Here is a 24,521-nt window from a genome sequence, read left to right as displayed (position 1 = left end):
TACAGAAAGACCAGCATTTTGTCTAGTAACTTCAAGTTCCTGTCCCAATAGGAAAAATAATTTCTTCTTGTAGAAGTTACTTAGTCTTGAGGGTCTAGCTCTCAGTACCCAGAAAGGAAGACAGAAAGGCTCAACTATCAAGACAGAGCTTGGAACATGATGGCTGTTTATGCTAATCAGTTCAATCCCTAACAATGCCCCCTTCCCATCGTGAAGGAGTTCCACATGATATTCCCTTGAGCTTGATCATGGAAGGGGCCACTTTATCATCTTCACATGCCCCCCCCCCAAGCTCTTTGCACTTTTGCACTACAGACTCACCACCTCTTCCCCTCTGTCTCTCTTTTAGACTTTCTCTTCTGTTCCATAAACCATTATTTCTTCAGAGAAAGTTAAAAAATAGATAAAATAACCTATGTGCTGAGGTTAAAGACAACGATGAATTTATGATCCCACCAGTAGGCTCCCATTTCACCTCTCCACATCTCCATGTCCCACTCTTCAGAGGCAATCACTTCTAGTGATATTTAGTCACCAGATTCACACATTAAAGGAAAAAGAAACTGATCAGTGTCATTACAGATGGGGAGAAAAGTTGTCTTCAGTTTTGTCAAAATCCCAGAGAGGTCCATCCAGAAAAAACTTACATTAGCACAGCCTGAACTGCCACTCAAATCTTTCACACCAAGACAACACAAAATAGGTTGCCGATATTTAAGTTTTTATAATGAGAGCCCAAATATTGTATGACCTATATTAAGGATATGAATTCTGTGTGTGTTGGGGGGAGGTGGTTAACACCTTTAATTTCATTCCTTAAGTACCTAGATTACCTAGATTATTTCATTAATGATTTTGAATTTCTATGTACTTAGTTATATAAACTTGATTTTTCCCAGTAAAATTTCACTTCTAAGTGTTCTTACAAAATCACTTATGAGAAGACAAATAAGACCTTCTACTTCTATCAAAAATGCAGTCAGGCATCATCAAGGTTATCAATTATAAATGTAAGACGGGGAAAATAATGTTTTTACCTTATAGATTCCTATGTAGACACATTTTTAACTCTTAAATTGAGGATATATTACAAAGGTAAACCAAGTTTAGCATTCACACACCCATTGCATGAAAGGCGATGGAGGAAGAGTCCATTCAATTCCATGCTTCCATTCACTCAACAAGAGAGTGAATCTTCCAAGCTAGAGTAGCTGTTCCTGCTCAGCACACATCACTTGAGCCTTCAACCAATCTAGCCAAACTCCCAACTCTGCAGTACCTACAACATCCCTTTACCTGGGGACATTTTACCTGAAGCAAAGAATAATGGCTCAGGCATATGTAATGCAGCCTGGAAGTACCAGGAAATTAAAACTCTTGGCCCCTGGCCTTTTACCTTTACTCTGCCTCAAGGACTTCCTCTGGTGGACTAGGTTTTTGCTAGTGTTATTTAGAGCTAGAGATCCTTTATATTAGTTCAGACTTTGTTGTTTGGGAGTAGAGCTCCCAGATATTTTTGATCATCAGCTAGGTTTGAGAACCACTGCTTTTTTCAAATTAAAGTTATTTTAATATAAATATATTGACTACATTCCTAGGTTAGAGCAAGATGAATGGTGTGGTGACTGTCAACATCAATGCCTTGAAACTAAAGTGAAAACCTTTCAACACTCTGCAGTGTGCTGTTTACTCAGTTATTCAACATTTACTCATCGCCTACTAGATTCCTGACCTGTGTGCTAAGGATATAAAGATGAATAATAATCATCCCAGTCCTAGAGGAGTTTTGGCTAAAGGGGAGGCAGATAAGCAAACAGATAAATCAAAATACAGTGTGAAGTATGCTATTAAACATTTTTACTGGGGTGCCTGGGTGTCTCAGTCAGTTAAACATTTAACTCTTGATTTCAGCTCAGGTCTTGATCTCCGAGTTATGAGTTTAAGCCCCACATTGGGCTTCATGCTGAGTGTGAAGCCTACTTCAAAAAAAAAGTTTTTTTGATCACATGTCGTAATAGCACACACTGTCATGTGGGGGGAAATTGGACATTAAACTTTAGTTCATTAATTTATTTCCATAATACTTAGTAGAGCCAGGCTCTTTACTTTTATTCTCAAAATATGTTTTTATCATAACAAAGTAATACATGATAATTTCAAAAGAAAAACAAAAACAAAAACAAGGGGATCTAGGCAAGATGGCAGAAGAGTGGAGGACTCTGTTTCAACCAGTCTCCTGAATTTAGCTAGATATCTACCAAGCCACTCTGAACACCCACGAAATTAGCCTGAGATTTTATGTCTGGATCTCTATGGGGTCAGGGGATCATCAGTTGAGACATAAAAAGGATGGAGTTGTGATTGCGTGGACAGATATTGGAGGATAAACAGAAGGGATAGGGAGCTACCAGAAGCAAGACACTGGAAAGCAATACCCCTATGCAAAAGTGCCCTGCACCTGGGGATCAGCAATAGCTTGGAGACTGGTGGTGGCAGGACAGGAAGGGACTGATAACAGTGCTCAAACAGAACACAGGGGCATAAGGGGCAAATGTTAGGGCTCTGGGGCAGTAGGCACGGACCTGAGACAACAGATTCAGGTGGCTGGCTGCCACTGCCGCCAGCACCCACACCCAATAGGACCCAGCGAACCTGTGCCCATGGACCTGGGGGCCGGCCTCCACTGCCTGTACCTGAGAGGACCCAGAGTGGACCTGTGCCCATGGACTTCGGGACTTCCAGAGAGAAACTGGCTTGGACCTATGATCACAGACCTTGGGGCTAGCCACCACTGCCGCTGGGGCCTGGAGCACCCAGACTGGGATCACTGGTGGTTTTGGTGGCAGAGGGAGTAGAGACAAGCAGGGGCCAGGGTCTACTGCTGAAAGGATCATGGGGGGGTGTGCACTGCCTGTGGGAAGTTGTGGTTTTCAGCAGCACTTACAGAGTGGGAGACTATATGTTCTGGAATATTCAGAGAGGAGCACACTGGATCCTCTCCTCTGGGGTGGAGGTCTGGATGTGGACATTTTCCCTTGCTCTGACTCTCTGAAAAGGCACGAAAAGCCACCAGAGAACAAAAGTCCAAGAAACCTGTTTCCATGGAACCCAGCCCCTTGATAGGGCCCACCCTCAGAAGACAAACTAGGAGAACAAGAGGACAACAACCCTCAGGGTCCCCATAAAACTGTAAAACCCCAATGCCAAGGGAAAATAGCATACTGAACTATTGGTGTTGCCTCACAGCCTGTGTATTTCTTAGATACAACTTTTCTCTCTCTTTTTTTTAATTCTTTCTCATGTTTCTTTTGCCTTTTTTTTTTTACCTACTATTCATTTCAACTAGACATTTAATACAACATACTCCATAGTAACTTTTTAACTTGAACTTTTTCACACATATACTTTTTATCTTTCTCTCTCTCTCTTTCTCTCTCTCTCTCTCTCTCTCTATATATATATATATATATACATAGATAGATAGATAGATACAAGCTTCAATCTAGTCCTTTTTTCCCTATTCAATACTACCTTTATATATATACACCAGTTTTAATTGCTCTCTATCTCTGGGAAGTAGTGTTCTCTAACAAAGAGAACAAAATATACCCACCTTGCCCACATCAAGGGATTATAGCCTACTTCCCCTCACCCCACCCCTCCCTTTTTTGTGGGTTTTTTTGTTTTGTTTTGTTTTTGTACTTTATAAATCTTATTCTTGGGTTTCATTTTTGCTGGGGGTTTTTTGGTGGTGGCTTCTGGTTGTTCCAAACTTTCCCAGGGTGCACCTTGCTTGGATTGTGTATGACAGATGTCCTAACCACTACACCACAGAATCATGGATTGTGGTTGATATTTTCTACTATACATCCCCTCAACCATAACTCAACAGAATAACTAGGAGGAGGAACTCCCAACAAAGAAAAGATCCAGAGACAATGGCCTCTCCAGCAGACCTAATGGATATGGATATAAGCAAGATGTCAGAAATAGACTTCAGGGTAACAGTTATGAAGACAATAGCTGGGCTGGAGAAAACCATTAACAGCAACATAGATTTTCTAAGGACAGAAATGAAAGCTAATCAGACCAAACCTAAAAATGTTATAAATGAGACACAGTGTAGAATATACTCTAACAGCTAGGGTAAATGAGGCAGAAGAACAAATTAGTGATCTAGGTGACAAACTAATAGAAAGGAAAGAATATGAGAAGGCCTGGAACAAACACCTTAAAATCAATGAAAACAGAATTAGAGAAATAAAAGATGCCATGAAACGTTCCAATGTCAGAATTATTGGGATCCCTGAAGGGGTGGAGAGAGAGGACTATACAATACATTTGAGCGAACTGTAGCCAAGAATGTCCCCAATCTGGGGAAGGAAACAAGGAAACAAGTATTCGTGTCCTAGAGGCAGAGAGGGCCCCTCCCAAGAGCAAGAAGAACAGACCAATGCCCTGGCATGTAATAATAAAACTCGAAAATCTCAGAACCAAGGAAACCATCTTAAGGGCAGTTAGGGAGAAGAAATTCCTTAATTCCTTATGTACAGAGGAAGGAACATCAGAATAATGTCAGCCCTCTCCACAGAGACCTAGCAAGACAAAAAGGGCTGGCAAGACACATTCAGGGTACTAAATGAGAAGAATATGCAGCCCAGAATACTTTATCGAGCAAGGCTATCATTCAGAATGGATAGTGAGATAAAGAGCTTCCAGGACCAGCAGAAACTGAAAGAATATGTGACCACTAAGTTGGCCCTGCAAGAAATATTAAGGGGGATTCTATAAAAGGAGAAAGACCCCAAAAGTGATGCAGAACAGAAATTTACAGATACAATCTATAGAAACAAGGGCTTCACAGGCAACATGATGACAATGAAATCATATCTTTCAATAATCTCTCAGTGTGAATGGCCTATATGCTCCCACGAAATGGCACAGGGTTATGGATTGAATAAAAAGACAGGACCTATCCATATGATGTCTGTTTAAGAGACTCATTTTGAAAGTAAAGATATATCCAGACTGAAAGTAAAGGGATGGAGAACCATTTTCCATGCCAACGAACCTCACAAGAAAGCTGGGGTAGCAATTCTCATATTGAACAAATTAGATTTTAAGCTAAAGACTGTAGTTAGAGATACAGAAGGACACTATATCATTCTTAAAGGGTCTATCCAAAAAAAAACTCCAAAAATAATAAATCTATGTCCCCAACATGGAAGTAGCCAAATACATCAGCCAACTGTTAACCAAAATAGACATATTGATAATAATATGTTAATAGTAGGAGACCTCAACACTCCAATATGAACAATAGACAGATCATCTAAGCAGAAAAACACAAAACAAAACAAGAGCTTTGAATGACACACTGGACCAGATGGACCTCATAGATATATATAGAACATTCCACCCTAAAACATCAGAATACTCATTCTTCTCGAGTGCACATGGAACTTTCTCCAGAATAGACCACATACTGGGTCACAAATCAGGTCTTGACCAATACCAAAAGACTGAGATTATTCCCTGCATATTCTCAGACCACAATGCTTTGAAACTGGAACTCAATCATAAAAAAAAAATTTAAAAAAGAAGGAAGAAATTCAAACACTTGGAAGTTAAAGACCATTCTGCTTAAGAATGTTTAGGTCAACAAGGAAATCAAAGAACTTAAACAATTCATGGAAACCAAGGAGAATGAAAACACATTGGTCTAAAACCTATGGGATACTGAAAAATTGGTCCTAAGGGGTAAATATATAGCCATTTAAGCCTTACTCAAAAAATTGAAAAATCCCAAATTCACCAACTTTACACCTTAAAGAACTGGAGAAAAAACAAGAACAAATGATGCCTAAGCCATGCATGAGAAGAGAAATAATTAAGATTAGAGCAGAGATTGATAAATTAGAAACCAGAAATATAGTAGAGCAGATCAACAAAACTAGAAGCTAGTTCTTTGAAAGAATTAATAATATCAATAAACCACTGGCCAGACTTATCCAAAAGAAAAGAGAAAGGGCCCAAAATAATAAAAATATGAATGAAAAGGGGGAGATCATGTCTAGCACCAAGGAAATAGAAACAATCATCAGAAATTATTATCAACAGCTAAATAACAATAAGATAAGAAACCTAGATGAAATGGATACATTCCTGGAAATGTATAAATTACCAAGACTGAAACAGGAAGAAACAGACATGAATAGACCAATAACCAGTAACAAGATTGAAACAGTGAGCAAAACCTCCCCCAAAACAAGACCTAATGCACTCTGGGAATTCTACCAAACATCCAAAGAAGAAATAACATTTATTCTCCTGAAGCTATTTTAAAAAATAGAAGCAGAAGGAACACTTCCATACTCTTTCTATAAGGTCAGCATTACCTTGATCCTCAAACCAGGCAAAGACCCCAACAAAATGGAGAACTTCAGACCAATATCCCTGATGAATATGGATGCCAAAATTCTCACAAGATCCTAGCTAATAAGATCCAACAGTAATTAAAAGGATTATCCATCATGACCAGGTGGGATTTATCCCTGGGATGCAAGGGTGGTTCAACATTTGCAAATCAATGTGATAGAACACATTAATAAGAGGAGAGAGAAGAAAATTTGGCCCTCTCGATGCAGAAAAAGCATTTGACAAAATACAACATCCTTACCTGATTAAAACTCTTCAGAGTGTAGGGATAGAGGGAACATTCCTCAATTTCATTAAAACCATCTATGAAAAGCAAACAGCAAATATCATTCTCAATGGGGAAAAGCCGAGAGTCTTTCCCTTAAGATCACCACAAGAATGCCCACTCTCACCACTATTGTTCAACATAGTACTAGAAGTTGTAGCAACAGCCATCAGACAACAAAAAGAAATAAAAGGTATTCAGAGTGGCAAAGAAGAAGTCAAACTCTCTCTCTTCACAGATGACATGATACTTTATGTGGAAAACCCCAAAGGCTCCACCCCTAAATTATTAGAACTCATACATCAATTCAGTAATGTGGCAGGATACAAAAATCAATGCACAGAAATGAGTTGCTTTCCTATACACTAACAATGTAACTGTAGAAAGTGAAATTAGGGAATTGGTTGAATTTACAATAGCACCAAAGACCACAAGATACCTTGAAATAAACCTAATAAAAGAGGTGAAGTCTCTATACTGTAGAAACTACAGAACACTTATGAAAGAAATTGAAGAAGACACAAAAATATGGAAAAACATACCATGCTCATGGATCAGAAGAATAAACATTATTAAAATGTCTATGCTATCCAGAGCAATCTATACTTTCAATGCCATCCCAATCAAAATACCAGTAGCATTTTTCAATGTGCTGGAACAAGCAATCCTAAAATTTGGATAGAACCAGAAAGACCCAAGTTGCCAAGAAAATGTTGACAAAGAAAAACAAAGCTGGAGGCATCATGTTGCCTGATTTCAAGCTATATTACAAAGCTGTGATCACCACAAGACAGCATGGTACTGGCACAAAAATAGACACATAGACCAACAGAACAGAATAGAGAGCCCAAATATGGACCCTCAACTCTGTGGTCTACTAATCTTTGGCAAAGCAGGAAAAAATATCCAATGGAAAAAAGGTAGTCTCTTCAATAAGTGGTGCTGGGAAAATTGGACAGCTATGTACAGAAGAATGAAACTGGACCATTCTCTTATACCATACGCAAAGATAAACTCAAAATGGATGAAAGATCTCAATGAAGACAGGAATCCATCAAAATCCTAGAGGTGAACATAGGCAGTAACCTCTTCGACATCGGCCACAGCAACTGCTTTCAAGACATGTCTCCAAAGGCAAGGTAAACAAAAGCGAAAATGAACTTTTGGGACTTCAACAAGATCAAAGGTTCTGCACAGCAAAGGAAACAGTCAACAAAACAAAGAGGCAACTGATGGAATGGGAGAAGATATTCTCAAATGATACCACAGACAAAGGGCTGATACCCAAGATCTATAAAGAACTCCTCAACTCAACATTCAAAAAACAGATAACCACGTCAAAAAATGGTTAGAAGATGGGAACAGACACTTCTCCTAAGAAGACATACAAGTGACTAACAGACCATGAAAAAATGTTCATCAGGGAGACTCAAATCAAAACCACATTGAGATATCACCTTACACCAGTTAGAATGACCAAAATTAACAAGACAGTAAACAACAAGTGTTGGAGAGGATGTGGAGAAAGGGGAACCCTCTTACACTGTTGGTGGGAATGCAAGTTGGAGCAGCCACTTTGGAAAACAGTGTGGAGCTTCTTTAAGAAATTAAAAATAGAGCTACCCTATGACCCTGCAACTGCACTACTGGGTATTTACCCCAAAGATGCAGATGTAGTGAAAAGAAGGGCCAACTGTACCCCAATGTTCATAACAGCAATGGCCACAGTTGCCAAACTGTGGAAAGAGCTAAGATGCCCTTCAACAGATGAATGGATAAAGAAGATATGGTCCATATATACAATGAAATATTATGCCTCCATCAGAAAGGATGAATACCCAACTTTTGCATCAACATGGATAGGACTGGAGGAGATTATGCTGAGTGAAATAAGCCAAACAGAGAATGTCAATTATCATATGGTTTCGCTTATGTGTGGAACATAAGGAATACCATGGTGGACATTAGGGGAAGGAAGGGAAAAATGAAGGGGGGGAATCAGAGGGGGAGATGAACCATGAGAGTCTGTGGACTCTGGGAAACAAACTGAGGGTTTTTGAGGGAGGGGGGTTTAGGGGATGTGTTAGCCCACTGATTGGTATTAAGGAGGGCATGTATTGCATGGAGCACTAGGTGTTATACACATCAAAAACTAATGATGTACTGTATTGTGACTAACATAAAAAAAAAAATAAAGTTAGCCTAACATGCAAATAAACAAAAACAAAACCAAAAACGAGTCTCAGAAGCAGCCCTTAACCAATGTCTGATGGTAGCTAGGATAAAAATAGCTTAGCTCCCTTCGATGAGAAAACTTAGGCATATGTTTACACTTTCCCAGGCTTTCCCCATAGGGTTAAGCTCTAGTCACTCAGGGTTAGTTGACTTGGGTTTATCCTTTATTGGCTATCTTCCTCTCCTGTCCCACTTCCCTACTCCCCTACTAATATTTTCTGTGCTTCCCAAAGAAACCACTTGTACTTGCCTTCTTATCTCACAGCATGTTTCTAGAGACATCCAAACTAAGATGAAGGCCAGTTCCTTCACTTGAGTTCTGGGCCTATCATCTCCCACCTCTCCTCCACTGGTTTCCTCTTCTTCCTAGGAGCAAACCTTCTCTTGATCTATGAAGAAACCCTCTTGAAACCCTTTCTAGTTATCTTCCTAACTCTCCCTTCCCTTTTCCTTCTCACCCAATCTAAAGAATGCTCTATAGGTTTTAATTTTCTCATCTTGATCAATTATAACCTGGCTTTTTATCCATCTCTGTCTCTATTGATGTTCTTTTCACCAAATGTCAACAGTGACCTTCTAAACGCCAAACCTAACAAGTTTCTGTCCCGACTTTTATTTCTCTGAATTGCAGAAACCACCTTCTTTAAATTTCATTTACCTTGACTTCTGGGACATCACCCTCTTGATTTTCCGCCCATATTTCTGATTATCCCTTTTCAGTCTGCTTTCCTGAATTCTACTCTTCTGCTAAACTTCTACCTAAATGTTCTTGCTTCCTAGAATTCTCTTCTCAGATTTCTCTTTTCACCACATACGCTTTTTTGGGGGGTAATTTCATTTATCCTCATGGTCTTCACCATCGAAATATGCTAATAATGCTCAAACCCACATTTTCAGGATTGACCACTCTTCTGAACTTAGTCACATATTCTCCACTCCACTGGACATCTGCTCAATGTTCACAGGCATCTAAGTTTCATGCACCCAATACTGAACTCATGAATTTAACCCAGATCTCCTATAATCTGCATCTTAGTGAAAGCTCCATATGCTCAATCACTCCATTCTTTTTCTTGGGGACTATGACTTAGCAATTAACAAGTCCTGGGAGTTCTGTCTCTTAAATATTTCTCAAATACATTCTCTCCTTTCCTTCTCCATTATCACAGGAAAAAAAAAAAAAACAAAACAACAACTAAGGTGAGGACCAAAAGTGTGAATTGGATTAGGTAGTTAGATTTTGGCATTTTATTTTATTGTTGGGCTCCTTATCTCCAGGCTTTATTTTACCCATCAATCCATCCTTAAGACTGCCACCAAATGATCTTTCTGTAATAAGTGGGACCATGTCAATAACATCAGGCTCATCAGTGCAAACAACAGTTTAAGCTTCTTCAGTTGTCTCTAAGGGACCCTTATTATCTTAAAGGCTATTGCTTGCCATTCAGAGTCATGTCAGTTGTCTGCAAATACTAGGCAGTGGTTCTCTTTTGTTTTTTGAACTCCAGCTGTTGATTTGTCTGGAAAGCCTTACTCTCTCCTTATCTGCCCATTGACAGCCTATTCATTCAATGAAACTTCCATTCGGTGTTCCCTGTGTGTGCTTCCCAAACTCTGCAAGACAGAATTAATCATTAAGTCTTTGGCACTACTTACGTTTCTTGTATATAACTCCTCTTTTGCACGTGTGTGTCATACCAAGTTCTTGTTTACTCTATTTTACTTCTGTGGTTATCTCTGTTATGGATGACAAACCTGTCTACCCACAACAAACTCAGAGCTCTCATCAAAATGCTAATAGTAGGGCCTATTTACAATTTTGAAATACTTTATGTGCTTTTCATTAGTTGACCATTATGTTTTGAAATCCTACCTTCCCTTCTAGACTATCTGTCCCAGGAGGGCAAGGTCAGTGTCCTTTTGTTCACTGCTAGAACCCCAGTACCAAACGTTGTGTCTGTCAGAAGAAGTATTTAATATTTGTGGACTAACTTGCTTACTCTTTGAAGACAGGGCCCATGTTTTAGTCATCTTCTTACCGTAGTTCATAACAGTGCCCAGAAGAGATACCAATAAATGTTGATCTGAATGCCAGTTGCCTTGCCAAACAGCATAGAAAATAAGCAAATAGAGTGCTTTCTGACAGTTAGGAAATCTCATCTTAATATAATTTTGCATTTCTGCCTGTTTATCATTATTTTGGACTTATCATTAAATCAAGAAATCCAGTGGTGAGTTAAACCAGAGTTGGCAAGCAGATTGCTTTAGTCATGCCATCTTCAGTACATTTACAGTAGATGCTTTAAGTTTTATTTTGGGAAAGATTCTGAGGCCATGTGTGATTTCACCATGAAATATACAAAGATGAATTAGCACTCAGTCATGGACTCAGCAAGGAAGGAATAGCAGCATATGTGCTACATAGTTGGCATTCCTTTGTAAACCAAGCAGGGAGCTGACAAATAGTACAGTCACACAAAAGGCCTCCCTCTTACATGGTCAAACACTCATCCACAGTGTATGGGAACCTGACAATTAGCTGATTACTTATTAGAATGTTGCTCTGCTAGATGGTCTCTGACTGTAGAATATTTTAAAGCAACAAGTCCTTAACTCTTATTTCTCCAACAGTTAATATCTTCCTCTGATTAAAAAACATGAACATACTTTTCCTTTTAAAAGGAGTATAAATATTTGAAACCAAATAAATAAAAAGGCTTTTGGGTATTCCAGCCAGTAAGTTTTTTAGGATGACTCAGATTCATATAAATTCTGTTCTGTAGTGAATATTACCACCTGATATTTAAAAACGGTCTTATATTCTTTTTTTTTTTTAAGATTTCATTTATTTATTTGACACAGAGAGAGACACAGTGAGAGAGGAAACACAGCTGGGGGAGTGGGAGAGGGAGAAGCAGACTTCCCGCTGAGTAGGGAGACCAATGGGGGCTTGATCCCAGGACCCTGGGATCATGACCTCAGCCAAAGGCAAAGGCTTACTGACTGAGTCACCCAGGCACTCTGCAGTCTTATATTCTTAAAATTATTTCACACCCATTGTTCCACGTTGTTCCAGAATTACACAACCAACTCATAATAGTAACAAATACCTATTATCTCGGTGTTATCCAATTCATAGAATATTTTCTATTAGCCACACATGGCTTCCTTTTCATCTAATTTGACCTTTCAAAATATACCATCTGAACCTTTGCTTAAAATGTAAAGGTGTTTCCATTTTATTCTATTCTCTCAAATACTACACACACAAAAAAAAAAAAACCTATTAAAGAAAAAAATTCCATTTAGTTGGAAATGGCAATGCTGAGCTAACTATGAAGCAACAGGTCACCAGTATGGTGAAATCCTCAGAACTCAGATGGGAGGCAGATTTTACCAAAAGCAGGAGCCACTGCCCTGAAAGTCTATTGAAAAGTTAGTGTTTGAGGCGATGAGATATAGGGGCACAGGCAGGTCATAAAGAAAGCAGGGTATGTCCTTACAGATCTGCAGGCATGGGGATCTGAAAAGGAACTAAAGTTTAGTGGTTCTTGCTATGGTCCACAGCACAACCATCAAGTTGATAGAGACAGTCAAAAGAATAGGGTGATGGGGGCGCCTGGGTGGCTCAGTGGGTTGAGCCTCTGTTTTCGGCTCAGGTCATGATATCAGGGTCCTGGGATCAAGCCCCACATCGGGCTTTCTGCTCAGTGGGGAGCCTGCTTCCCCCTCTCTCTGCCTGCCTCTCTGCCTATTTGTGTTCTCTGTCTGTCAGATAAATAAATAAATAATCTTTTTTAAAAAATCCAAAAAAAAAAAAAAGGGTGATGGATGGATAAGAAGCAGCGATCCTCAGATCATGACTCCGACAAACTCTGACTTATATTTTGCTGAGAAGCATACCAGCTTTCTGGATAACAAAAAGTGAAGTCAGGTGCTTGATTTGCAAGATAAACACAAAACAACAGATTGTGTGGAAATGTGTTTAAGACAACAAAGCTCAACCAAAACTGTGTAATGTTCCCAATTCACAGCCTTTCAGTCCACTCAAATAATCTTCTGAAACAAGCAGCCCAAGTCAAGGATAACTGATAATCAAAAAGTCACCCACTGGCCTATGCATAAGAGCTATAAAACCAAAAACCAAAACCCCACAAAAGAAAAAAATTAGATCAAGAACATGTAATAGGAAGAGAACAATCCAATAAAAAGGGAGGATTTGGACAAATCTCAGTAGATGTGCAAATATCACAGAGAGCTATAGAAAGAGCTCAAAGAGGAGATACAGGATTTCAAATAGGCAATTATTATTGAGACCACAGGAGGTAAAAAGAGTTGGCAGCACTCAAAGAAATGCAAAAGAAAAATAAAATCTTGACAAACTAAAGCCTTATTAAAAGCAAAAATATAAAATAAATATAGCTGAAAACAGAGACAAAGATATAGTGGAGAAGCTTGAAATGACATAAGACAAGTTAAGAAAGAACAAAGATATTAACATGATTATAAGGAAGATGAGAGATGAAGGCAAAGGACATCTGACATACCTATAACTGATGTTCCTGAAAGAGGGAACAGGAAAGAAAAAACAAATCAAAACAAACAAACAAACAAACAAAAAAACCCAGAATAAAAATAGTCAAAGATATAATAGAAGAAAACAATCCTGGATTAAAGATTTGAAACTGCAGATAAAAAAGACATACCCTTTCTTAAGAACACCTAATAAAGTACTGGTGAAGTGGAACTCCAAAGATTAAAAAAAAAGTCCTCTGTGGTAACTGGCACTTGAGCCAGGCTTTGAGTTACAGATAGACTTGGACATTTGGGGGTGAAGAGAGAATGCCTGCCAAGTATGGGGAGTTGTGGGGAGGAAGGCACAGAAGTGGGTAAAGTTCTGGATGTGTCCTGGAATAGAGAATGTTGGGTAGGGCATCTAGAAAGTAGGGTAGGAGGAGCTCTTGGTTATCTGTCTGACCTTCAGCCTTTCCCTGGGCTCATTTTCCTCATTAATGAGAATCTCCTGATCTACAGCAGAGTCCTCAGGCAATGAAATACAGGAGAGGAGAAAAGAGCAGAGGCATTTACTGACTGAAGGCCCAAGGGAAGTCCCTGATGAGAATAGAAGACACACTACCCCCTTCATAGTTATACCAAAGGTGGGACCCTGGGCACCTCAGACTCTGTCCAGTCCCCTCCAAGCAGAGGTCACTTAGAGATTTCAAGGTGGGTTGTCACACAGGTGTAGACCCCTCTCTTAACACCCACTGTCAGCTTCATAGGCCTCCCAACCTGACGGCAGAATGTCCTGAGCCAAGAAAAAGCTGGTGCCTCAGATTTGGCCATCTTAAGAATGGGCTTTGGGGTCAAAACATATCTGGGCTTAAATTCCATTTCTGTCACTTATCGAGTGACACTAAGCAAGGGATGTAACTTCCCTGAGCTAGGCTTGGATATTCATGTCTCACAGGGTTCTGGTGGGGATTTCACAAGGTAGTGAGTAAAGTGGATAACAAAGCGCCTGTGACACAAAAGCTCACAAATGGGGTACCTGGCGTCCCTCACCCCACACTCCCACTGTACCTGCTGTCCAAGCTGCCAGTTTCCTGCAAAATCACCTCCAGTTTCTGAAGCTACATCTTCTGTCTGTTCCCTCTACATCCTCCTTTCTCAACCCTTCCTTCCCTGGAGCTCCTCTTTGTTCTGCTTCCTGGGAACTCAGGCTCTTCTTCTAAATTTTGCTTTTTGTTCCTCGTTGTCATCAAGTGTCATTCTCTTTGTGCTTCTTCCTATTCTGCTCCTCCCTCTTCAGTAGTTAGAAGGAAAAAGACTCAGGAGGAGGCAAAAATGCACTTAGTACAAAACTCCTTCTTGATCTGTAGAGCAGCCCTGAATATTTCACCCTTGTATTATGAAGAAATGGGTGCCAAAAGTGACTATTTCTCTAAAGCCCACCCAGAGACAGAAAACCATGGTAATTCCCACAGAAAGCCCTCACTGTGAAGGAATACGAGTCATTCCTCACAAACTATAAATATACAGACATTGGAAATATACTAGACCACTAGGCACTGGGTAAGATTCTGCTTGGACACACAGAGAACAACTTTTGAGAGAAGTTCACATGAGGTCATTGAACCAACTGGTAGGTAATTCCAAGCCCAGTGCCTCTGGTGGGTTGAGGCTCAAAGCCACTCCCATTTAGTTCTAAAGGTATCTGGTGGCTGGGCTGTGACCACAGTGTCAGAACTGCTGAGCGGGGGTTTTGTCCAACATGATCTTACAACATCCAGTCATTTTTCAAGAATGTAAATCAGAAACAGAAGTCTTTTGAAAAAATCTTAATGCCATGTGGAGATGAAACAAGGCTTGGGGGAAAAAAAATCACAAAATATCAATGTCAACAAACAAAGCACATGCTGATATCATGCGTTTTGGCAGCATTTTAAGTGTCTTGGAAGGAGGGATATTTCCTGGTGACCCTAAGTCTGTCATCACTGGGGGGCTCAGGGCTCACAATATGCTGGTTTTGGGGGAGGGAAAGATTAGGGAGAGATCATTTTGTTAATGGCTCCCCAGGCCCCTTCTAGGGTTTAAAAGAACTCTGAGCCTCACACTTGGAAAATTTCACCAGGTTATTTAGCTACGTTTTTACTGACAATACTTTCCCGGTTTCTGAAATTCTCAGGTGATCCAAGAGAAGTCAGGATATAGAACACCCGGAGTTTCAAGCCTTCTGCCTTTCTGCATAATAAACAGATCTCTAAAATCGGTCTGGGTTGGTGGACAATGTAGGTGGGCGGCTCTTCTGAGGGACTTACTCTTTCCGCCCCAGGGACTCCTGTCCAAAAAGGCACATTATCAGGTATTCTTCCTACTCCCTTATTCCTGACTGCCCTAAGGGGCCTTCTCTGACTATTATTAGCATCCAGGTACCTAACAAGTCATGGGTCAATAAACATTTATTGAGCATCTGTTATGCACCGCGGCCTGTGGATATTCATGTATCACAGGTCACTGGTCACTGGGGGGGGTACAGAGATGAATAAATCATATTTCCTCAAAGCAAGGGACAAAGAATTATGTTATGCTGTGAGAAATCAAGAGGTATAAAGTGTTTTGGGAGCCCAGAGGAAGCGGTAATTAATTTTCCCGAAATGGTGGGATGAGGGAAGGATTGCCAGAGGTGGTTGTTCAGGCAGGGGCTCAAAGGGAAAGGATGTCACCGTGGGAGAGAAAGGAAGGGTATTCATGACAAGGGAAAGGGCCTGAGTAGAGGTAACTGATGAGAAGGTACTTGGCATGTTGAAAATGCTACAGGTGGTTGGATTGGCTAGCACACTGTTTCTGTAAGTGCTTTATGAGAGGGTGGACAAGTGAAATTGGAAATAGGCTGGCTTAGTTTATGAAGGAGTTAGCACAATGTTCATCAGGCCAGGGTTTTCAAAATGTGGTCTCCAGACTGTGGGCATCAACAGGAAACTTATTAGAAATGCAGATTCTCAGGCTCCACCCCTGACCGACTACATCAGAAGCTAGGAGTAGTGAGTTGAGGAGAATGAGGAAAGGAACAGCAGTTTGGTAAGCTCTCCAGGTAATTAAAAAAAAAAAAAAGATTTCATTTATTTATTTGACAGACAGCAAGAAAGAGAACACGAGCAGGGGGAGTGGGAGAGGGAGAAGCAGGCTTCCTGCAGAGCAAGGAGCCCGATTCAGGGCTCGATCTCAGGACCCTGGGATCATGACCTCAGCCGAAGGCAGACGTTTAACAACTGAGCCACGAAGACACCGCTTTCCAGGTGATTTTGATATACTAAGGTTTGAGAACCACCGCTGCAGGCAAGGAAGGCATTAGAGGTATCTAGGCAGAGCAACAATATAACACACCTGTGTCTTACAGAGAACTCCATCGATATGGAGTGGTAAAGAGGTGGGTACTGAAGGTAAGGGGACCACTTAGCAGGCTTTTGCAGTGACCTGTATAAGAGTTAACGAAGAAATGCAGAAAGTCATCCACCTACTTTTTCCTTGCCTTATCTAATCCGGCAAAAGTTACACACACACACACACACACACACACACACACAAATCACTCAACTAGTTTGAGTGATATCTGTTAATAAACTCATGAGTACCCACTTCGCAGAAGCTTTCTATACTGTCAGGTTACCCCGCTATACCCCCCAAATTCAGGTTTGCTTTTCCCATTTATGCTTGATTCTCTTCATGTAGGATAATCTGGATCTCAGTTAGAGCCTGTCTCCTTCCTTCCAATGTGAGTTGGAGGACAGGGTTCTGGTTTTGTTTCTCACTGAATTCTTAATGCCAAAAAATGTCCTATATGAAGGAATTAAGGAAGTGACAATAGAAAATGAGAAAATAGATTCAAGAGACAAAGTTTTGGGAGAGTATGGGAAGGATTTTAGACTGTTCTTGGACTCTGATCTGGGAGACTGTCCTTAAGAACAAAAGCGTTTATAGAAAAGCTCGCTGGGGCTAGGGAAGTGTTGGTGGATCAACTATTCTGGTGGAGGCAAAGGGGAAACTAAGTCATGGAGCAAGTTCCTGTGGACTCTGGGAAAGGAACCAATCAAGTAAAGCCAAGTCCTAAAGCATGTGGATTAGGGCCACATACAAGGACAAGCCCAGTGTCAAATGACAAAACCAAAACAACTCAGTAAGGTGATGTCCCGTAGGCAAAGGAGAGCAAGCTGTGGATCAGGCGATTACAGTGCTTCAGAAGCAGTGCAACACTCTACCCAAGAGGTTTTGTGCAAGAGCAAGTTTTATAAAATGTTAGAAGGGGCAACGCAGAGCATGATTGGCTAGGAGGTAGAGTTCCTTAGAGGGCTAGTGGGTCCTATTTTCTAGGATAAGGTGAACTAGCTAAAGGGGAGTTGGAAGATTGGGATTGGTGTATGTTATGGAGAACTCCTGTCAAAGAAACCTAAGTGCGGGCTGATTTAGGTTTACTTCCGTGACCTGCGCTGGGCCACTGGCGGAGCCTCCATTTTGGGGGTCCTAATATAGGAGTTAACTTTCTCACTAGCTTCAGAAGTATAAGCAGAGTTGAGCTGGGTCAGGGGCATCCCAAGTTTCAAGTTCCAGTCTTTCTTTAACCCATCCACTCATTGGTTAACTCATTCAAAATATATGACCAGAGAGGCAATACGGCATAGTGGTTAATAGGGCAAAGTCTGTAGCCTGACTGACAAGGTTTCAATCCCAGCTCTACCATTATTAGCAGGGAGACTTTAGGCAAGTTACTTAAACTTTTCTGTGCCTTAATTTACTTATATATATGAGAAACTCTAATGAGGTATTTTATTGGTAAAAGAGGAAACCTGGATCCTCTAATGAGAGAGATGTTCGGATAGAGTCGGATTGAGAGAATGGTAAGGGTTTAGAACAGCCACTGCGGGATAGGGAATAGAAATGTTGACCAATAGGGAGAACCAAATTAGAGCTGGGAATAATCAATGTGTAACCATGTGGCCAGTTAGCAGGATTGTGCTCCTTCCCCCACACTACTAGGCATCAAAGGAACAGCGACAGAGAAAGTCAACAATGGGACTGATTTGGTGTGGAGCATCACTAAGTGGGCAAAGGGACTAAAATTCCAGAGAGCATAGCAACAGAGCGTGCTGGTGACAGAAGCTCAAGAATCATGTAAGCATATGTGTCCTAAAGTAATTTCCCAATTTCGGGTATTTACATACTTATTTGTGGCTGTCCCACTTCTGTCCCGTTGCTACAAAGTTCTTTATTCTTGTCTAATCCTCATTCAATAGATATAAGTTTTAAAATGCTCATCCATGGGGTTGCCTGGGTGGCTCAGTCAGTTAAATATCTGCTTCTGGCTCAGGTCATGATCTCAGCATCCTGGGATCGAGTGCCCTCATCAGGCTCCCTGCTCAGCTGGGAGTCTGCCTCTCCCTCTCCCTGCCCCCCGCCACCACCGCCCCAACCACTGCTCATGGACACTCTCTATCGCTCTCTAAAATAAAATCTTTAAAGAAATGTTCATCCATATGCAACCTGCAATCCTCTTGCTCACTCTGTGCTATGAAAAACCCATCATGGTTAAGAACTTTGACTTTGACCTGAGTTCAGTTCTGTCTAACAAGAAGTAGTGAGATTTGTCACTTAGTGTCATTTTTGGCAGGTACTTAATCTCTCTGATCCTCAATTTTCTAATCTGAAAACTGGAGTTAATATCTACTTCATAGATCATGAGAATTAAATAAGGTAACTCACACAGAAGGTTTACCCCAGTGATTGGCATAGAGTAGATCATCAATACATGATGGCTGTATTGGTTATATCAACCCCCACAGTGCCTAAGAACTGATGATGCTAATAATTTCAATAACATGAGACAGAAGAGCCAACACTTTCAGACTAGAATCTGTTGCTTGAGCGAATTCCCATAGGTTTTCCTAGGAGACCCATCTTTCTTCACAATATCCAAAAGAATGCCATGTCTTTTGTAGTTGGTAATGCTTATTTTCTATTCATTCTTCATTCCTCATGACTCTCCTATGCAGGGATACAGGAATGTCATTTTCTTTCAGTCTGAAACTTGGATATCTGGATCCTTTTCTCATGAGATTCCTGCCAGGTGTCCCTGTGATACCGCTAAGCAGACAGTGTTACCTATGACCTTGAGGTCATTCATCTGTGGAGCACACTCTCCACCTCTTTCTCACTTCTGCCTCGTGTCTTGTTGCTGTTACCTATTTTAGTCTTTCGTCCTAAACTGTGTTGTTATTCTTGTTAGCTAGGCAGAGTACATATCACAAATGGTGGGAGTTCTAGAAATCTTACTACACATTCCACCAAAACAATCCTGCCCCCAGCACAACAGGCAAATTCTACTATAGGCAATTGGCTACTAACTTCTTACCCCCTTCTCCCTCACTGTTTCTAAGGGGTCTTGTTGGCTTCTTCTATCACATCATGTTATTATGTGTCTTAAACAGCTACCATATTTAGCCTCTAGAAGGGGCCATTCATCCTTATACCACAGATAAGAGGATGGGGAGCTATTTAAATGCAGAAAGTCCCTTGAGAAAGAGGCTATTTGGTAAATATGTAGGGCATTCTTTCCTGGGCAATACCAACCACAGATTATAAGATTATATATATAATATATGTAATATATAATATATATACAGAGAGAGAGAGAGAGAGAGAGAGAGAGGGAAAGGGAGAGTAGACCTCAACAAACACTTGAATAAATGAAACTTAAACTTTGCTTCAGTCCAGGAAGGAAATGTATTTTTTCTTACTAATTTAATTTGTTTTCTGTGTCTCCAGGAAAAGCCAAACCCGTTCATCAACAGTCATTTTTAGGAGAACGTTGGCACAGCCATAGCCCTTCAAGTAATAAAAGGAGGAGAGTGGGAGAGGGGGGTGGCTGAGCCTTCCTAGCTGCTTTTGAACTCCCATCATCTCCTCTTTTGAAGATACTACAGATTTACAAGTTTCGTCTCACTAATCCTATCAAGTGGCAAATGTGTGGTAGAGGTTTACATTTTCGGGGAGCAGTTGAGGCACAGAGTAGGGAAAAGCTCTGAAGCGGTGTGGATCGATTCTGGGCCCTCAGCCCTTGACGCTGGCCCCACACCCGTTTGCATCTTTTCCTTCAAAATGGCCAATCTATTGACCAATTAGAATTGTATGCAACTGTTGTCTTACATTTCCTGTCAAAATGACCCTACTCCTGCCAGGAGTGCAACACATGGACTGTGCATTCCCTTTGCAGTCACCTCCTACCCCTTATGGCTCAGCCTGCCACACTGTCAGCCCTGAAGGAAACAGGCACAGGGAGCTCCCCTGGGGCCAGGGACTCCCTAGGTTGGCTACATCAGAGTCCTGGCAGAGTGGCTTGGAAGCAGGCATGATCATCCTCAAAAGAGAGAAGGCGGCTACGGCACAGGAGAAGACCTCATTTAGAATGGCAAAACTAGGAGGTGGCAGAACTAGGATCCAAACCCAAGTATTTATTTTGATTTCAAAGTTCCTATTTCCCAGGCTATCTCCGTAGATGGAGTCTGGTAAGATTCGGTTGCTCTCTAGGAATAGTAGTCCCTTCCGTGGGCCCATTCTGTCGCCCTGTACTGGGTCGTCTTGCATATTAAGGTGAGGGAGGGGAGGTATGCTCCAGCAGCTGCTTTTATCAGACTTCACCATAACTATTTACTGAGTGTTTTCTAAGTGTCATTTTTCCCTCTGTTTTCAAAAGGTGAAGAAATATAGTTTATTTCACAACAAATAGATGCGGAGGGGGGGGAACCCTCCCAATTGCAGTATTAATTGCTTTGCCGTGAGACCTCTGGAGATGAATACATTATAAAGACAGAACTGTGTTTATCACCATATGGGACGTTAGTCACTTTTGGCTTCTCCTCTACATCCCTGGACAGAAGCCAGTGTCATTGTCGCCTGGGTTGTGAGACCCGTGAGAACATGCATTGTTGGAGCTAATGAGGGGTATGGAGAAGAAGGTAATGAGGTTTAAAGGAGAAGTCATCAGTTGGTACCCCAAGAAATTGTCATCGTAGGAAGCCTGATGGGGAGAGAAAAATCTGGCTACTCCGTGTTCAGAAATCGGGCTTCTAGTTATTTATCAGCAAAGACATCTGTATTTGTTTAATCTTATGGCATTTTAAAAGTGATCATGAATTTTGGATTTATGGGCAGAGAGATCCTCATTAATCAAACATCTCTGTGCTACATGCAGTGCTGGGCCCTGTACTTAATTTTATTTAACCCTTGTGACAATTCTAGCTCCTAAGAGAATAAGCTTTAGGATCCACCTTGCGTTTGAACGCCAGCCCTGCCTCCTACTAGCTGTGTGACCTCTGCTGAGTTACTTCCCTCTCTGGCTCTTGATTTCCTCAACCTTAAAATGGAGGTTCTTGCACCCAGCCTGCAGCTCTGTGGTGAGGAATAAATGCAATAACGTGTGTAAAGTTCTTAGCCTGGCACTCAGCGTGCAGTAAACATTCGAATCCATTCCTTCTTTTGACAAATATGTATGAGCCGCTGCTTGTGCCAAGTATTGTTCTTGTTTTTGGAGCTGTGATATAGGAAACAGAAGCCCTGTCCTGTGGAGTTTAATATTCAGAAATAGGATGATTATTACCAATGAGTTATGAGGACGATATCACTGGCCGCCGTTTACCTGGGAGGAAGAGGCGCAGAAATTCATTTCTCCAAATGGCCTTGGTGGCAGAAACCCACCCGTTATGCTGGTACAGACAAGATGACACAGTTGTCTTAATTATCACATATGCATAACTTAATTATGCATATGCATGAGGAGTGGTAATGGCAATTCACAAATACAGCCTCATTTATTCTATCTGTGTACTGTCACTGTGGGTAGACTGATAGAGCAGAAAAGCTCAGGGCTTCCAGCCGGAGGATCTAGATTTAAATCACGCCTGCCACTCAGTTGATCTCCTGTGTCCTCTGTGAACAACTTGATCTCTTGAACTTGTCTGTTCATCTACACAGTGGGCATACAGTGCACTCACAGGGCTTCTTGGGGAATCAAACAGGCCTGGACACTTAGGAACTCTGTAAAGCCTACTACATTATGGAAAGGAATGCTATCATATGAACATTTCGGAGGCAGGCTTTTTTCCCAGAAGTAAGACATACTAAAAGTTGGGGCACTGCTCTTCAGAGCATATTCTCGGTCGGTACACACACAGCCAACATGCACCGCACGCAGGCTGGGCCTCACGGAAGGGCACCAACCAGGGAAGCAGACAGCAGCCTACTTCCTGTGCACCAAGCTGTGCGCCCAAACACAGGACCACCTCCCCACATCACACCCTCCCCCAGAGAAACTGGCATGTTTTTCTAATTTGTCCAAAGGCAGAGTACAGGCTAGCAATGTCCCTAATTATACTTTGTGTGCTTCTTTAATCCTCTACCATCTATTTCTCTCTAGTTAAGTCTTCTTTTTTTAAAGATTTTATTTATTCATTTGAGAGAGAGAGAGACACAGAGAGCACAAGCAGAGGGAGAGGCACAGGGAGAAACAGACTGTCCCTGAGCTGGGAGCCCAACATGGGGCTCAATTCAGGACCTGGAAATCCTCACCTGAGCCGAAGGCAGACGCTTAACCGACTGAACCACCCAGGCGCCCCTCATTCTTATTTCTTATCTCTTACACTTCCATTCCTTCTGGCTTGTTCTCCTTTTGCCTTTCCTTGATTTTTCTCACCTGACAGTTCTTCCAACAGCTTGTTCAAACCAACATGGTGCCTCTCCCTGCCAGCTGCCTCTTTTCTTGCTTGTGTGTACTTCCCAAGCTCGATGTGCATAACATCCTTCCATCCAGATCTGCAACCCAGTCTGCCAAGGAAGGTCACCTCTCAGGTGGCCCTTATGTCCCAAAGTTTCTGCTGCGAGGAGAGCATCTGGATCGTAGGTCGGAGGAGCCAGGTGCTGTCACTGACAAACTAGGGAACGGCAAGCAAGCGCCCATCACGCAGGAATGGTTCCGAGTCACCGTGCAACGTATTTTGACACAAAAATCACATAAGGCCCTTAAAAGCAAGCAGCATAACAGAATAAGTGCGATTTGTAAAGACACATTCGCCTTGATGATGGGACATTGAAGGAGGGGACAAGACTCATGAAAGATTCGGTTATAACAAGTAAAGGTCGTGAAATGGAAACAGCTTAAGTTGGAGGAAAAGGGAACATTGTCCTGCAAACCACGTGCTGAACGACATCAAACAAAGGAGAATGCAGAAGTCGATTTTGTTACCGGAGTTCAACCCATCCAACACACCGTCTCTGGTCGGATGACGACCCTGTGCTAATTCTCTCAACCCGAACGCTGCTGGCCCTTGCAGCAAGGTTTCTTCGGGGTCTGCTGGGCACCTCGTCATACGCAAGCAGTGTCTCAGGTTTGAAAGGGAAGTGGGCTGGTGACAAATGGTGAAGAGGGAAAGGTGGGATCATTGGATCATTACTGCCCCCCTAATTCTGATTAAGCTGCCACTGAGGGTTGTGAGGGGAAACGGAGGGAAGGGGAAGAGGAGGAGGAGGCGAGGGTGGGGAAAGAACGCTGGAGTCACTGACATCCACTCACGCGTGAAGGAGAGGAGTCAAAGCTGATGGGATAAAACAGAACCGTCAAGAAATCCCTGTCACCTCAGTCACAGCGCCTGCTGTGTGCTTTCACACTTTTCGAAGCGGTTTCTGGCCTGCCTGCTCTTCCCAGCACAGCTGTCTGAAATGACCCACGGCTGTGCTAATGCACAGGCTTTCCCAGACTCCCCTGTTGCTCCTTTCCTCACCGAGAACCTGTCGGCACACGGTGGCAGGAGGGGAAAACGGAAAAACGTGGAGGTGAGAACAACTGCCCCAGAATGTTAAGGGCACACGGGGATCTCCAGACATGCGAGGGTCCGGCTTTTATCAAGAAAGGGCTCGGGCCACAGGGCCTGCGACCTGCAAGCCAGAGGGGACTCATGGTAGGAAGGACAGATAGACCTTTGTCATCTGACTTCCGTTGATTCCGGAGCACAACCCGACAGAACCGGACAAAAACTCC

At 41.8% G+C, this 24,521-nt stretch overlaps 1 protein-coding gene across 1 annotated transcript in view; it reads right to left on the bottom strand.

The window, feature by feature from the left end:
• Positions 1 to 24,521, bottom strand: part of PLPPR1 (phospholipid phosphatase related 1) — a 265,405-nt gene that overhangs the window by 129,661 nt on the left and 111,223 nt on the right. The window lies entirely within an intron of this gene.

The sequence above is a fragment of the Lontra canadensis genome, unplaced genomic scaffold (genome assembly GCF_010015895.1).
Source record: "Lontra canadensis isolate GAN:19392208 unplaced genomic scaffold, GSC_riverotter_1.0 scaffold19, whole genome shotgun sequence".
In the NCBI taxonomy this organism is placed as follows: Eukaryota; Metazoa; Chordata; class Mammalia; order Carnivora; family Mustelidae; genus Lontra; species Lontra canadensis.
Note: the sequence above shows the minus strand (reverse complement) of the source record. Positions and strands in the feature narration are given on the sequence as shown.